General features: G+C 37.0%; 1 long non-coding RNA gene across 1 annotated transcript in view; it reads right to left on the bottom strand.

Moving 5' to 3' along the window:
* Positions 1 to 11129, bottom strand: part of LOC111095505 — a 28797-nt gene extending 17668 nt beyond the window's left edge. The window contains exon 1 of the long non-coding RNA XR_005357588.1: positions 10830 to 11129. This is a non-coding gene — a long non-coding RNA (uncharacterized LOC111095505). The remainder of the gene's footprint in view (positions 1 to 10829) is intronic.
* Positions 11130 to 16383: the final 5254 nt, after the last annotated feature.

The following is a 16383-nucleotide window of genomic DNA, read 5'->3' as shown; positions in this document are numbered from 1 at the left end:
TTCAGCTTGCATTTCTATAAGGCTACTTAACTCCATGCTTCAAATTCTCTTGGTGCTCCTGCCCGGCTTGCGCTCCTCCCAGTGATCTTTGAATTGCTTCCATTGAAATCTAGCTATTGTTGACTCAAATCTAGTCCATTAGCTGCCCTCTACCTGGATTTCTAAAGCCTCTGCGGTGTTTCCTTTAGAGTTTCCTATCCTGCACCCATTTCCTTTAACATAATAGCTTCCTAGTTTTCTTTGGAGAACCATCTCTTCTCTCTTTCCTTACATATAATTCAAGTGGTTTGGGCACAGCTGACTCCATCCTGGGACTCTAGGAGTGCACACTAACAGGCTAAGCAAAGCACTGCAACTCTCTGGTCTCAAACTGGTACAGGGATTGGCACATGGTACAAGTCTATGTGTCACGGAGACACTCGGAATTATTTGCTGGGGTCATCGCAAAAAAGAAGCTCCCTTTCCATTGTGATTGCTGAGTTAACAAAATGGAAATGTGGAGTGCTGGTAACCATTTGCCACCATGTAGAGATGAGTTTAATATAGAGGAGAATATAATTAAAATTGCAGAAGGATATTTCTGATGGCATTACCTTTGAACACCTGGATCCAGGCATGTCTGAAGATGTAGACCCTATTAAGTTACTTCTTGTATCCCTCCCTCACTCTATTCCTTTTACTTCCTTTTTAATTTTTTTTTTTTTTTTGCTTAAACAAATTTGAGTAGGGATCAGATGAAAAATATTCTAATACATAGCATCTGTAAGAAGCCTTCTACAAATTTGACACCTCCCTGCATCTCCTTCTATTTCTCAGTGTTACTATAAATGTACCCTCCACTGGATTCAAGCACATACTCCCACTCCCTTTCTCTGTGTCTTTGCTTTTTTGGTGTCCTTTTTATGCCAAATATAACACAGTTCCTTTGTTTCTCTTCTGGGTCTCTAATCCAGGTCCAAGCCCAGCTCCGCCTGTCTAGTCTAGCTCCCCTCTCCCCTCTGCTCTCTGTCCTCTGAACTCTTGAACAACACTTCAATTACCTTCACTTTCCTGTGTTCACTGGGCTGTGTGAGCTTGTCTTTACTCACTAACAAGACTTGGAGACTCACTGAGGGCAGATACCACATTCAATCCAGTTTTATCTCTTGCACATAGCCTCTATCAGGGCCTAGTACAGAAAGGTTCAACAGTTCTGAGGGATTGATGGATTTATTGATAGAAAGCACATATTTTATTTTTTAAAGATTTTATTTATTTATTTGTTAGGGAGAAAGAAAGAAAGGGAGAGAGAAAGAGAGAGAGAGAGAGAGAGAAAGGGAGCACAAGCAGGTGGGGTGGCAGGCAGGGAAAGGGAGAAGCAGGCTCCCTGCTAAGTGCAGAGCCCCTCATGGAGTCTGATCCCAGGACCCTGCAGGCTCAATCCCAGGACCTTGAGATCATGACCTGACCTAAAGGTAAATACTTAACCGACTGAGTTACCCAGGTGTCCTGAAAACACATATTTTACAAACACCAGTTTCTGGATGTCTAAGAAGGCAGACAGTGAGAGGTAGTCTTGAATTATAAAACAATTAAGACTTTAAAATATATAAGTTTGTTTATTTTTTGTTTATTTTTACATTTTATTTATATTTACATTTTTGTAGAAGTTTCATTCAAGCTCTCAAGCTAAGGTAGTATTCTTTGTTCAGAATTTGCTTATGTCTTTTCTAGGCTAAAAATTAGCAAAAAGAAAATGGAGAGAATTAGTTATAGCTGATATTCAAGAAGTCAACCATCAAGGTTGAGGAAATAAAAGTTTAAGACAATCTACAGTCCATTTGTCTCCTGAAGATATTATCATCCAACCAGAATGTGTTTACAAAAAAGATTGCTCAGTGCCCCCAAATAAAGGTAACGGAGAATAGAAGAAAAGATAAAGGCATTGTCTCTGCACTCAAGGCATCCCAACCTCCTTAGATGGAAAAGTTAACATTTCTGAGATAACAGTGAACAAGATAAGGCAATATATAATGAACCCTGTGGGATAGATCAGTGGTATAGAATTTAAGAGATGTAGAAGATCAATGGGGGTTGTAGGAGTTCCTGCAATAGTCTTAGAGAAGGTAGGACTTAGGCAGTGTTTTAAAGAATAGATAAGAGTTGAATGAACAGAGAAGATTTACATGGGCATAAAAAAGACAAAATTTAAAGAAATTAAATGTTAGCTTTTAAATTTAATAAAAGAGATTCAGAGATCTTTTATTTTATGGTTCTGGCTGAGAATCACTTTTAAATGCTTTAAGAAATTAGAAGCAGGGCATCTCAGTCAGAATGTATAGGTTACACATACATATCTAAGAGGATTCTATTGACAATGTAAGATCATAGGTATGCATTATTACAAGATTTCCCTACAGATAACTTGTTCTCACAAAATCACTATGCTAGTGTATGAAAAATGGAGCTTAAGTTCTTACGGAAGGAACACCGGCCTTTTTCTTATTCTTACAAAGTGACCTTATGGATGACTGGAAGCTTAAAATTTAGAGGAAGAAAGGACATGGACTTTCTTGTCTCTGACCTTATTCTGCAAGGTCTCAGGAGACTCTCAGGAAGAAAGAAATGATATCAACTCCCAGGTTGTTTTAGTTCTCCCAAGGGTTTTCCCATGCACTTTCTTGAAAAAGTTCAGGTCCTAAAATGATCAGAAAAAGGTCAAAGCAAAATAAAAGTTTGAGTCAGGTAGATGGCATAGGGACTAAGTACTACAAAGTTTGGTGCCAAGAATACCACTGTGGAGTAATGGAAAAACATTTGAGGTGGGCCTTGACTGAGTGGTAAGACTTTCATAATTAATTGGAGGTAGGGAAGGAATTTCTAGTAGAATAGAAATTAAGTCATATAGATAGCATATGAAATGCGGGAAGTATCAGTGATATTTATGCTTTCCTCCAAAGTATATGAAATTGAGTTCTAATTTCTAGTCTGTCAAGTTAGAACTTGGAAGTTGTCGCTCCCATGCTCATGACAAGGAAAAAAAAAACTACTAAAGTGAAAATCAGCAATTCTTCCTGGGTCATCAGAGAATTGCAGTTATAAGGTAAACCACTGCCCTGAAAGCTGGAGAAAGAGGAGGTTATAGAGAATCATAGTTTACTGTGAACAGAAGCCTTGGAGCAGAGGTTGCCACTGGAGCTAGTTCTAGTAGGAGCACTCAAACCATAATTTAAAAATTTCTGGGGCTTAGTGCAGACTAGTTTGAAAGACAAAGTCTTAGAGTGAAGGTGGAAGACCATGTACTTTTGTGAACTTTATCAGGAGTCTCACAAGATTCTCAGAATATACTTTGGAGAAAAATGTCCTTGAGCTTCTGGTGGGAATTGGCAATGAGAGTGAGTAAGAAAGCGTTATTGAAATGCCCCTAGAATATTCCATTCTCCTCAACAAAGGCCTTCCCTAAAAGTAAACTATTTTGTACTGCCATGAACAATGGCCTTAGAGCCATTATGTATGGTGACAGATGTTAACTAGATTACTGTGGTCATCATTTGACAAAATATACAAATATCAAATCATCATGCTGCACACTTGAAACTAATATAATGTTTAATTATATTGTACTTCAATATAATTACACCTCAATAAGAAAGGAAGAAAGAAAGAAAGAAAATAGATTTAAAAAAGAAAAGAAATTATTTTACCAGAACCTAATGATTTAAGATTACCAGAAACTAGCTGACCTGAAAGAAGAAATATTCCAACTCCAGGCCTCTCTAGCCTTTCACATAGGAGAATAGAAATGTCCATGTGCAGCTCTTCTAGAGGTCACAGTTCGCTGAAACAAAGATAACTAATTACAGGACTATAGAATACTCCACCATCTCCTTTACCACCATGTTAGTCAGGCTCCTCTAGAAGAGTGCTTTATAGGTAAAAGTAATTCAAGGCTCACACTCTATTTAAGAAGTCTCTCAGGAAACTCAAAGACATTAGGGAAGGCAAAAACAAGGATACAAACAGCAACTTCAGCCTCTGATGCCTATAGCTACAGCAAACAGCAAATGCAGCCTAACTTCAGCCTGATAAACATAAAAATCTACCCTAGAGACCTATTTACCTCAGTTTTTTTAACCCAATATATCATGTCTGATTTTCAACAAGAAGTGGTAAGGCATGCTAAAAGGCAAAACACAGTTTAAAGAGACAAAGCAAGCATTGGAACTGAAATTGCTGAATTCCAACTCACTATGGTAGAGATTTATAATTACCAGACAAGAAAATTGAAATAATTTTGATTAATACTCTATGGTTCTGATGGAAAAGGTATATACTACAGAGCAGCTGGCTAATGTAAGCAGAAATATGGAAACCATAAGAAAGAATCAAAAAGGAATGTGAGAATTAAAAAACACTATAACACTAATTAAAAGTGCCTTTGAAGGGGTCATCTGTAGACTGGACACAGCTGAGAAAAGACTTGGTAAATTGCAGATACATCCATCAAAACTTCACAAAGATTTAATTTGTGAAAGATAAAGTCTTTCATTCATTTTATGAGTGAAAAAAAAGGGCACAGAACATCCAAGAACTGTGGGACAATTACAAAAGATACAACATGTACATATTGGGAATACCAGAGGAGAAACCAGTGAAAAAAAAAACAGCAGAAGAAATATTTGAATACTAATGGCTGAGTAATTTCTAAAATTAAGATATATACTAAACCTTAGATCCAGAAATCTTAGCAAAAAAGAAAAAGAGTAAATACTACAAAACCTACAACCAAGAATATCATATTCAAACAACAGAAAGTAAAATTTCAAAATAGTGAAAATCTTGAAGGAAGCAAGAGGATGGGGGTAACTTACATATAAAGGAACAAAGTTAAAATTATAGAATCCATGTAAACAAGAAAAATGGAGTGAAACATTTAAAGTGTTGAAATGAAAAAGAAAAACCCTCACCAACCTAGAATTCTGTATCCTGCAAAATTATCCTTCAAAAGTAGAGAAGAATAACTAAAGATGTTCTCAAAAAAAAAAAAAAATATTCAGGGAACATCTCGACAAGACCTGCCTTGAAAGAAATGTTAAGATAGTTATTTAGAGAAAAGGAAAATGATATAGGGCAGAAATTCAGTCCTGCATAATCAAAGAAAAACTGCCACAAAAGAAATAAAGGAAGCAAATTTAAATTTTAAATTTTTCTTATTTTTAATTGATCTAACAGATGGCAGCTTGTTCACAACAATTGCAGCAGTGTATTCAGTAACTGTCATTTATAGATAGGTGAAATAATTGGCAACAGGTTATAAGAGACAGAAGAGAGGAAATGGAAAGACTGTCGTACAAAATACCTATATTAGTCATGAAGTAGTAAAGTGTTATTTGAAAGTGGACTTGGGTTCATTGTAAATTTATATTGAAAACCCTAGTGAAATCACTAAATTTATTAAAATTTATAATTGATATGCTGAGATAGAGAGAAAATGGAATTATATAAAATGTTCAATGAAAATCAGAGAAAAGTGGAAGACAAGAAAAGAAACAATAAGAACAAATGATTGAAAATAGTTACAAATATGGTAGATATTAAGACAACTATATCAATGCTCATTTAAAATGTGAGTGATCTAAAAATACCAATTAAAAGAAAGATGGTGAGAGTGAATTGAAAAAAAAAAAAAAACAAGTACCAATTCTATGTTGTCTACAAGTAACCAACTTTAAATAACAAAAATAGTATTATATTAAAAGTAAAGGGATAGAGAAAGATGTACTACTATGCTAAAGCTAATCAAAATTGGAGCAGCTACATTAATTTCACCCAGAGCAAATATCAGAGCAAAGAAATTTATCTGGGATAAAGAGAGGCATTACATAATGATAAAAGGGTGAATTCTCCAAGAAGAATATAATATATATAAATGTGTATATATCTAACAACAGAGAGTATGTATTTTAATACATTGGATAAAACCTAATAGGCTTACAAGAAGTAGAAAAATTCATTATTATAGTTGGAGACTTCAATACCACTCTAAAATAATCAACAGATCTGGGGGTCAACTATATGACAGTGTAGTTGAACAGAACAGCACCGTCAATCAACTGAATCTAGTTGACATTTATAAAATATTTCATCCAACAACAGCAGAATATGTATTTTTCTCAAGCACACGTGGAACATTTACCAAGATAAACCACGTTCTGGGCCATAAAACATACTATTACATATTTAAGAGAATAGAAATAATAGAAAGTAGTCTCTCAGACCACAATAGAATTAAATTGAAAATCAATAACAGAAAGATAGCTGGAAAAATAGTAAAGTACTTGGAAATTAAACAATACACTTCTAAATAACGCACGGTTCAAACAGGTGTCAAGAGAAAATTTAAAATATCTTGAACCAAATGAAAATGAAAATACAACTTACCAAAATGTGTGGAGGCAGCAAAGACAATGGTCGAAAGGGAATTTATAGTATTGAATGCACATGGTAGAAAAGGAGAAAGATCAAAGTCAATAACCAAAGCTTCCACTTAGGAAACTAGCAAAAGAAGAGCCAATTTGATCTAAAGTAAGAAGAGAAGGAAAAAAAAAATGAGAGCAGAAATCAATGAAATTAAAATAAGAAGATCTGTGGGGAAAATCAATGAAAACAAAACCCAGTTCTTTGCAAATATCAATAAAATTGATAAACAGCTAGCCAGGCTAGTGAAGAAAAACAAAAGAGAGAGAGAGAGAAGAAAAAAAAAAAAACTCAAATGATTGATATCAGAAATGTAAGAAAGGCCAACACTACTGATCCCATGGACATTAAGAGGATAATGAAATTCTATTATTAACAACTCTATGCCCACAAATGTGATAACTGAGATGAACCAATTCTTTGAATGACACAAATCCACCAAAACTCACACAAGGGGAAATAGATAACCTGAATAGGCCTATATCTATTTAAGAAATTGAATCAAGAATGAACAATGGAAAATGCAGAGAAATGCAAATAAAAACACAATGAGATATCATCTCACACCTGTTAGAATGGCTATTATTTTTTTAAAAAGCAAGAAATAACAAATGTTATTCCACAAAGATGGAGAGAAAAGGAAACCTTGTGCACCACTGATGGAAATGTAAATTGGTATAACCACCATGAAAGACAGTATGGAGGCTTCTCAAAAAATTGGAGATAGAACTACCATATGATCCAGTAGTTCCACTTCTGGGTATTTATCTGAAGGAAATGAAATCATTATCTCAAAAAGGTGTCTGCTCCTCCATGTTTATTGCTACATTAATTACATTAGCAAAGACATAGAAACACCTAAGTGTTCATTGATACATGAATGAGTGGATAATAAAAATGCGGTATATATATTTGTGTGATAGCTATGTCTACATTTATCTAAAAGAAGGAAATGCTGCTATTTCTAACAACGTGGATGGACTTTGAGGACATTATGGTAAGTGGAAAAAGTGAGACCAAGAAAGACAAATACTATATGATTTCACTTATATGTGGAATCTAACAAACCAAACCAAACTCACACTCATAAATACAGATTGGTGGTTGCCAGAGGCAGGGGGTAGGGAGTGGCCAGTGAAATGGGTGATGGTAGCAGAAAAAAACAAGACAACAACAAAAACAACAACAAAAAACAGAAAGATGTGAATAACCTTCCCCAAATAGAAAGCACCTGACCCAAATGGTATTTTTGGTCAATTCTACCAGACATTTATGCCTTTTTAAAAAAACAAACAAACAATAATCTTGTCCAGAAAAATAGAATTAAAGGGAACATTTCCTATCACTTTTCATGAGGTCAGCATTACCCTAATACCAAAACCAGGCAGAGACAGTACAAGAACCCAAACTATAAACAAATATCTCTCATGAACATAGATGCAAAAATTCTCAGCATGGTATTAGCAAATTGAATCCATCAATCTCTAAAAAGCACTATAGAGCATGACCAAGTGAGAATTATCCCAGGTACCCGGGTACGCAAGGCTAGTTTAACATACAAAACTCAAATTGTGTAATACATAACATCATTAGGCTAAAGAAGAAACAGATGATCATAACAATAGATGCAGAAAAAATACTGAATAAAATCCAATTCATCCAATCCTGAATCCATTTTATTCATGATAAAATTTCTCAGTAAGATAGGAATGAAGGGAAACTTCCACCACTGATGCACATCCACAGAAAACTTGTAGCTAACAATATATTTAATATGTATAAGTTTTTGCTGTAATATCAGAAACAAGGAAAGATTGTCCCCTCTAACCAACCCTATTTAATCCTATTTAACACTGTACTAGAAATCCTAGCTAATGCAATGAGACAAGGAAAGGAAATAAAAGGTATACAATTGGGAAGGAATAAATGAAACTGTATTCTTTTGAAGCTGGTATTATAGTTTATGTAGAAAATCCCAAAGAATCCATGAAAAATAAAACCTCTTGGAAATAAATAATTATAGCAAGTACATGGTAATATAAAAAAAGTCAATCACTTTCCTATGTGCCACCAATGAACAATTGGAATTTTAATTTATAAATTCAACATCATTTACATTGGCACCAGAAACATAGAGAAATAACTATTTCAAACTTAAGAACAGCAACTATATATATATATAATACATAATAAATATATAAATTGTATATAGTATAAAAATGTAAATAATATATATACAAAAATATATGAAGAAAATGACACAACAGTAATAAAAGAAATCATAGATCTAAATAAGTGGAAAGATATTCCATGTTTATGGATAAGAAAACTCAATATTGTTGAGCTGTCAGATTTTCCCAACTTGATCTTAGATTCAATTCAATCCCAGTCAAATCTGAATGACCCTACTACCCAATCTCAAGACTTACTATAGAGATACAATAATCAAGCAGTGTGGTATTATCAAGAGTAGACAAATAGATCAGTGGAATAGTGTAGAAATCCAAGAAATAGATCCGCACAAATATAGTCAACTGATCTTTGACAAAGGAGCAGATATAATTACATGCAGAAACTATAGTTTTTCAACCAATGGTTCTAGGATAACTGGACAATTCACATGCAACAAGATGAATCTAAACATAGACATTATACCTTTCACAGAAATTAAATAAAAATGGATCATGGTTCTAAATATAAAATGCAAATATATGCCTCCTAAAAATAATACAGGAGAAATCTACGTGACCTTGGGTTTGTCAATGACGTTTTGGATGTAACACCAAAAACATAATCCATGAAGGAAAAATTAATAAGGTGGACTTGACTTAAAAGTAAAAAGGCTTTCTTTATGAAAGTCATTGTTAAGAAATGAAAAAAGGAAATCACAGACTGGGAGAAAATATACGAAGAGCTCTTAAAACCTAAGAAGAAAACACACAGCTCAACTTTGAAATTGAGTAAAAGGTCTAAATAGACTTCAAGAAAGATTATACAAATGGCAAATAATACAAAAAGACGCTCAACAGTATATATTATTAGGGAATTGCAAATTAAAATAACTAGATGTTATTATGTACCTATTAGAATAGCTAAAATCTAAAACACTGACAACATCAAATGATGGCAGGAATGTCAATGCATAGGAACTTTCCTTTATTGCCCCTGAAAATGCAAAATGGTGCAGACACTCTGGAAAATGGTCTGGCAGTTCCTTTCAAAGCTAATCGTATTTTTAATGTGTGATCCAGTAATTGCACTTCTAGACATTGACCCAAATGAATTAAAAATTTACATCCACAGGGAAATCTGCATGTGAATGTTTACAGCAGCTGTATTCATAATTGACAAAATCCAGAAGAGCCAAGATGTCTTTCAAAAAGTCATTGGATCAACAAACTGTGGTACATTGATGCAGTGGAATAATATTCAGCAATAAAAAGAACTACCGAGCAGTGAAAGACTGGAAGGAATCTTTATATTACTAAGTGGAAGAAGTCAATCTGCAAAGGTTATTTACTGTGTGACTCTAAGTAAATGACATTTTGGAAAAGGTAGTTGCCCGCGGTTGGGGGCTGGGGGGGAGGGATTAGAAATTGAAGCACAATAATTGAAATTGTTCTGTGTGATACCTTAATGGTGGATACACGACATTATGCATTTGTCAAAACCCACAAAGCTCTACAGCACAAAAGGCGAACTCTGATATAAACTATGGACTTCAGTTAATAATAAACAATGCAAGATGTTAATAATAGAGAAAACTGTTTTGGGGGATGAGGAGAAAGGGAAGCACCTACCTTCTTTGCCCATCATTTGCACTTTGCCCTCTTTTCTTATCATTGCCCATATATTTAAATAAGAATCACAATCCCTTTACCGATGACCTCTGTATTATTGGGCTGAATTTCCTCTTAAAGAGGGAGATCTTTGAAAGAGAGTGTTCCTTCTGTATCATCCTTCTGGTGGATAAGATTTCCTCCTGCTGTTTGTGATATTCTCTCCATCAGAAACTCACAACAAGAGAATTGTAAATTGCTGGGTAGATGCTCAATCCAATGTAGGTCTGTTATGTGTCATGCATTGTGTGCTGGCAGCCTGTAAATATTTAATAGCAGTAGGTACCAGACACCATGTGAAACCACAGAGAAGTGGCCTGATAAGAATACATAGGGCAACAAGTACCAGGGCATTTAACTGGGAAATGAAGAACATTGTGATGAAGTCAACATTTCTAGAGCTGCTCTACTTCCCTTTCTGCTTAGAATAACCAATCACAGTATGGCCAAGTTCCAAGCAAAGTATAAGTAAAGAAACTCAACAAATGAGTATTAGCAAAGCAATGCTGTTAGTAAAGAAGAGTGAATACTCACCATTTGTTTTTTGGCTCATGAGGTTGCCTTTAAAAGGAAGTCTTGGCTTGAAGAATTGGATCCAATTTCCAGAGCTTGAAAATATATACCAGACACAGCACACCCGTGAGTCTGTCAAAAGGAATTAGAGCCCCCCTAAATTGGGAAAAGGCACTTCTCTTGGTGGCAGGAAGACTTATCTTGCTAGTGGCATGTCAATGCTCCACACACCACGGTCTTTCACATTCTACAGATGAAAGACATTATCCCACCCAGGAAGATAGCAGTTATTCCCCCAAATGAATCAGAGGATGTCATACTCATATGGACACCATTTGTGGAGTGTTTATATGAAAACTATGAAATTTAATAGGCTAGAGAAAATAATAAAAAAAAACTTTTAAAAAGACAAATAGGGGAAAAAAATTACAAAAGGTTTACTGTTGCCTCCAAGATCTGTCTTAGGAATATCATTATTTCTCAAATTGTGTTCCTAGGAACACCAGGATGGAAAAGAGGGTTTTAGAAGAAAATATTCTGTGGTCCAATTACCTCAAAATAGTCTGTATTCTACAGTCCCTGGTGAATGACAGTAAGGATTGAAAATCCTGGACTAAAATTTTAAAAATCTCTTGTTTTATTTTGGTTTATACTGGCTTTTCCCAAATGTGTATGAACATATGGTCATTTTATTTAGAATTTCTATTAAATTCATTATAGTCTAGTACTTAGTAATGTTATTTTTTCCCTCTACCTATCAACTTTGTTAATCTTTTACCTGAGTCAGTCAAGTGACTCAAAGTTGACAATACCTGCCCCTCATGATAGGACAGGCCAAGAAATTTCAAGGGTATGAATGTGTTTCGCGAGAACTAGAATGTTTGTGCAAATACATCTCAGGTGCTACGGGGCTGAGGCTTTGCAGAAGTGAGCATGACCTGGTCGTCAAGGCTAATTAGTTGAATGAATCTATTTGGTTGCCACTGTTAGGCTTTCCTACACTATGAGATTTAGCTTTCCTCCCCCTGAACAAAATGCAGAGCAGATTTTCAACAATTAACTTGTCGGTCCAACAAATGTTTATCAACTTTGTGTAGTTAGAATCCTTCCTGTGATGAGTGATGGAAAGTCTAACTCAGATTGACTTTATCAGAAAGGTCTTCTGATTGAGAGTGAGATCGGTTCACAAAAATCAAGGTTTACTATTGGGAGAGATTGTTTGAATACTAAACAACTGAAGACAAGTCCATTTAAAAAAGACATTCAGAGCAAATGCCAACTATAAGCACCACTCTAAATAAAAATGAAAAGTGTATATTTATTGAGAGCTTAATTTACTCAAAGCCAAGTCCAAAGAGCTTTATGCGTATTAATTCATTAAAGCCCTGACAAGTACTATGTGATAGATACTGTTAGTATCACCATGTTACAAAAAAAGGGAACAAAGAATGAAGTTAGAAATTGACCAAGTTTGCCTCGTTAGCAAATAGGTAACTTGGTTCCAGAGCTTTTCAGTCACTGGGCTATAGTGACTGGCAATAATTTTAGTAAATGCGGGGGGACATGAAAATGAACAAATGGGATGTCTCATTAGAAAAACCTTTTTGCTAGTAGGGTACAAAAAAATGTAAGTTAGAAACACAACTAAGTGTGCTCATTTCTTTAAGAAAAGACAAATAGGTAAAGTGCTAGGAGGACTGGGAAGGGGGAGTATTCCCTACACCTGGGGTGGAAACTATGCAAAATGGGAAAGAGGAGATGAGAGTGTGCTGGCTCCAAGATACACATGGCATTCTGTAGGGGTAGAAATCAAAGAATATTCCAGGCAGTGTATGTGAGGGAAGAGGATGTGTTTTTCTAACGACTACCCAGAATTATTCATAATTTTCAAAAATGTCTTTCTTGAGCATCTAGTAAGTATCATGCATACTTGTAAGGACTTAGGGTGCCTCCATAAACAAAACGAGCAAAGATCCCCATCCTCGTGGAGTGCACGGGGATGCTACTTACGCTTCAGGGATAGGATGGAGCAGCCTGTCTCTCCATGTCTTTCCAGGCAGGCTGGAATGGCTCTCTTATCAAAGATAGCTAGCTCTGCAATGTTCTGCATTTTGCTAGATTCACCAAAGAAGAGAAAGGGTAACTTTGATCTCCGCTGTTGCCACTTGCAGGTTGAAACCCCCCCAAAACAACAACAACAACAACAACAACAACAACAACAACAACACAATCCAGAAGGCCCTAAAAGAGGCAGAGGCCAAAATCCCCCTCCCTCAGCTGAGCATGTTGGCCCAGGCTGATAGAAGCATGCATGGAGCAGACTGCCATGGCTGTGAGTGTGTGTGGTGTGCTCTTGCACACACGTGCCTTGTGTGTGTGTGGTTGCACATGTGTTGGATGTGGCATTCCTGGGAAGGGAGAGCAACGGGGCTCCGTTTCTCAGGGAGGGCTCGGAGTCCAAAACTTGGAGAGGCGAGCTGGGCATTAATCATTCAGGGAAGAGCATGGCATTTTAGTTTTCAGTTAATGACAAACTTTATTAGAGGAAAAAGAAAGAAGCAGATGCATCTTGTTCTGTCCCGTAGTTTCTCATGAGGCGGGCAGAGTTCAGTGAAAGGCTGGAGGAGGGAAGTACAGACAGCCCTTTTCCCAGGGATAATTGAAGTGCTCTGCACTGTTTTATTAGGAAAAAAAAAAAAAAATCTTCCCTCCCAACTGGCACTCTCAAAGCTGTGTACCAAAAATTTCCAAAGAAAAGTCACACTACCTGATGTGAGTTTTAAAGATAATTATTTTTGTCATCTCTTCTGGAATTGGAGATCTGGGATTTGATTCAAAACTTGAGTCTCAAAAAAACAACAAAAAAAACCAAACACTCTATCTATTGGCTTGTTCTCTCTGAACCCTGAATTGTTACACTTTGTGCTCTTTCTTTTAAAACAATCCCCACCCAGTACACAGTAATCTCATCATTCATTCATTCATTCAGCAAGTTTGTTTTTTAGCCCTTGCTGTTGCCAGGCACTGGGCTGGGCAACAAAGCTATAGGATAATGGGATAGAATTTGTCCTTGTGCTTGTGGAGATTAGTCTAGCTCATGACTTAGTGAAGTACTTGAGAGAGTAGGGAAGAGCCCTGGAGTACTTCAAATCTAGAGTTTTCCATAGGACTGTCACATGGCAGAGACTAGCACTAACTTCCTCCTTCAAGCTTGCAATTTGGTGTGTATTCTTTCCCCACGAAGCTAGCAAAATAGTCATTTTGATGTTATTTTACCAGAACATACCATACGGGGGTAGGGAGACATAAGCACCCATAAGGACAGATGGCCCAGGCCTTACTTCTCCATTAAGGTGGCTCTGCAGCCCTGTTAGTACAGACCCAAGACTTCATATCCAGATTGCCTGATTTTAAGCCATGGCTTCATCATTTTTAACCACGTGGACCAGTGACTTAACATGTAATATGTGACAGTAAATATTATTCCTAATATTTCATCCATGTTACAGATAAGGAAACTGAGGCATAGAGAGGTTAATTCGTGTAAGGTGTGTACAGTGGTACCTAGCATATAATAATCCCTTCCTTTTGGAAGATAACCTCTAGACACTGGGAATCAATTGTTCAACAAATATTTATTGAATGTCTACTATGTGGATGTAAATCAATACAAGGCAGGGATGATCCTTGGAGCTCACCTTATTCTAATGGAAATACAAAATTATATAAAGTGCAAAAGTCACTACTTTTTAAAAATGGGCTTATTTCCTGGGTTTGGAGATGTCTCCCAATTCAGATTTCTTTCCTATTCTGATTAGAGCTACCCTGATCCCCTGGGCTTTGCACCCAATGAAGGCTCCAGTCTGAGTCTAACTAGAGAATGGGAGTGACTCTCAAGTGGTTAAGGCATAGATGATCCACTGAGGGAGTGGGGTGTTGTCATAGCAATGCAAGGTCAGTAACCAGAGGGCTTCCCTCTTTTTACCACTGAGAAACTCCTTTATTTCAACTCTTGTTGTGAGTATAGGTGACTCTAGAGTAAAAGAGATGTAAATGTGTTGTTGCTTGGACTGAAACTCCCTCTAGAGTGAGACAAAGGGAGCCTATGGGGTCCCCAGGAGACAGGACTACAGACACATTCCCTCCCTGAATGATGTACCTTCCATATAACTAAAAAATGTCATATTTCACCTCTGGAGCCCTCAGGTCATAGAATCTGTGAACTACCCTCAATGTCAGCTCCATAGAGGACATAGGGCTGGAGGCAGAGTGTCTACTGTCCATGAGCTTAAGTGACAGAGCAGGTGATTGGTAAATGTGGACAAAATGAAGGATACATTTCCATCTCTGAGCACAAGATGATTTGAGAAAACATTATAGGAAATACGGAATGCTTGATATCAGGAAACAGGATTAGATAAAGAGTAGGACATCTTCAAATATAGCTTTCTGGCTCTGAGTCCATTACCCACCCCCCCATGTCGAGTATGGATGTATGTTGTAGTGAACAGCTATCAGATTTTGAGCACCTGTCATGAGCCACACATGCCTCATACTTCATCCAATTTAACAGAAGTTGATATTTCATGTGATATAATTCTCACTGTTCCATAAACACAAAGTTACTATTATGCTCATTTCATAGATGAAGAAACTGATGCTGAGAGTAGTTTGATAACTTGCCTGAGGTCTCTGAACTAAACTGTGAGACTTGAATCCTGGTGAACTTGATTTTTTTTTTTTTTCTTTTTGAGAGAGAGAGCACAGAGGGAGAGGGAGAAGCAGACTTCCTGCTGAGCAGTGGACACCCTCCCCGCCGCCGCCCCAATGTGGGGCTCGATCCCAGGACCCAAGGATCATGACCTGATCTGAAGGCAGACTCCTAAGCAACTGAGCCACCCAGGTGTCCCCAGGTGAGCTTGATTCTAAGGCCCAAGCTCTTAGTCACTACCTGATACTGTTCACCCAACAGAAACAAAGACAAGCTTGTGAGAGAGACCTGGTCACAAAAAGGGAGACCAGGTCTCTGATGGTGGCAGGGATTGAGCTGTAAGGGAAGCCACACAACTGAAGTGAGGAAGTGACTTGAGTAGCCCAAGCTGGGGTAGAAATGCTAGGAATAAATGGGGAAGACATGATTGAAGAGATTCCAGTCAAACATCTTACCAAAAGGCAAGGTCTGGCATCTCTGTGAGCCCAGGGCTGGGCTGGCCCCTACAGAGACGGTATCATCTCTGGTACTGCCTGCCCTCACAAGCCTACAAGCCCTTACAAAACAGTTGCAAAAAGGGCTCAGAGCAGGAGCCGGAAGACCTGAGTTCTGAGTTCTAGTCTTACCTCTGCCTCTCACTCACTGTGCCTTGGTTTCCTTACGAACCAAAGGAAGGGCCTTGACATCCTAGAATATTGTGATTCTATCACTTATCTGAATGGAGGATCAATAAAGAAATAAATAAATGCATTGCTCGAAGAATCCAATACCTCAATTGGATAATCTTCCCCAGGCTTTTCCCTATCTCCCTCAACAGCTTCCAAAACGTATGAACATGGTACAAATACCCAATAACTGGCAGGC

Source organism: Canis lupus, chromosome 4 (genome assembly GCF_011100685.1).
Source record: "Canis lupus familiaris isolate Mischka breed German Shepherd chromosome 4, alternate assembly UU_Cfam_GSD_1.0, whole genome shotgun sequence".
NCBI classification, from domain to species: Eukaryota; Metazoa; Chordata; class Mammalia; order Carnivora; family Canidae; genus Canis; species Canis lupus.
The sequence above is the reverse complement of the archived record's forward strand: the minus strand, read 5'-3'. Positions and strand labels throughout refer to the sequence as shown.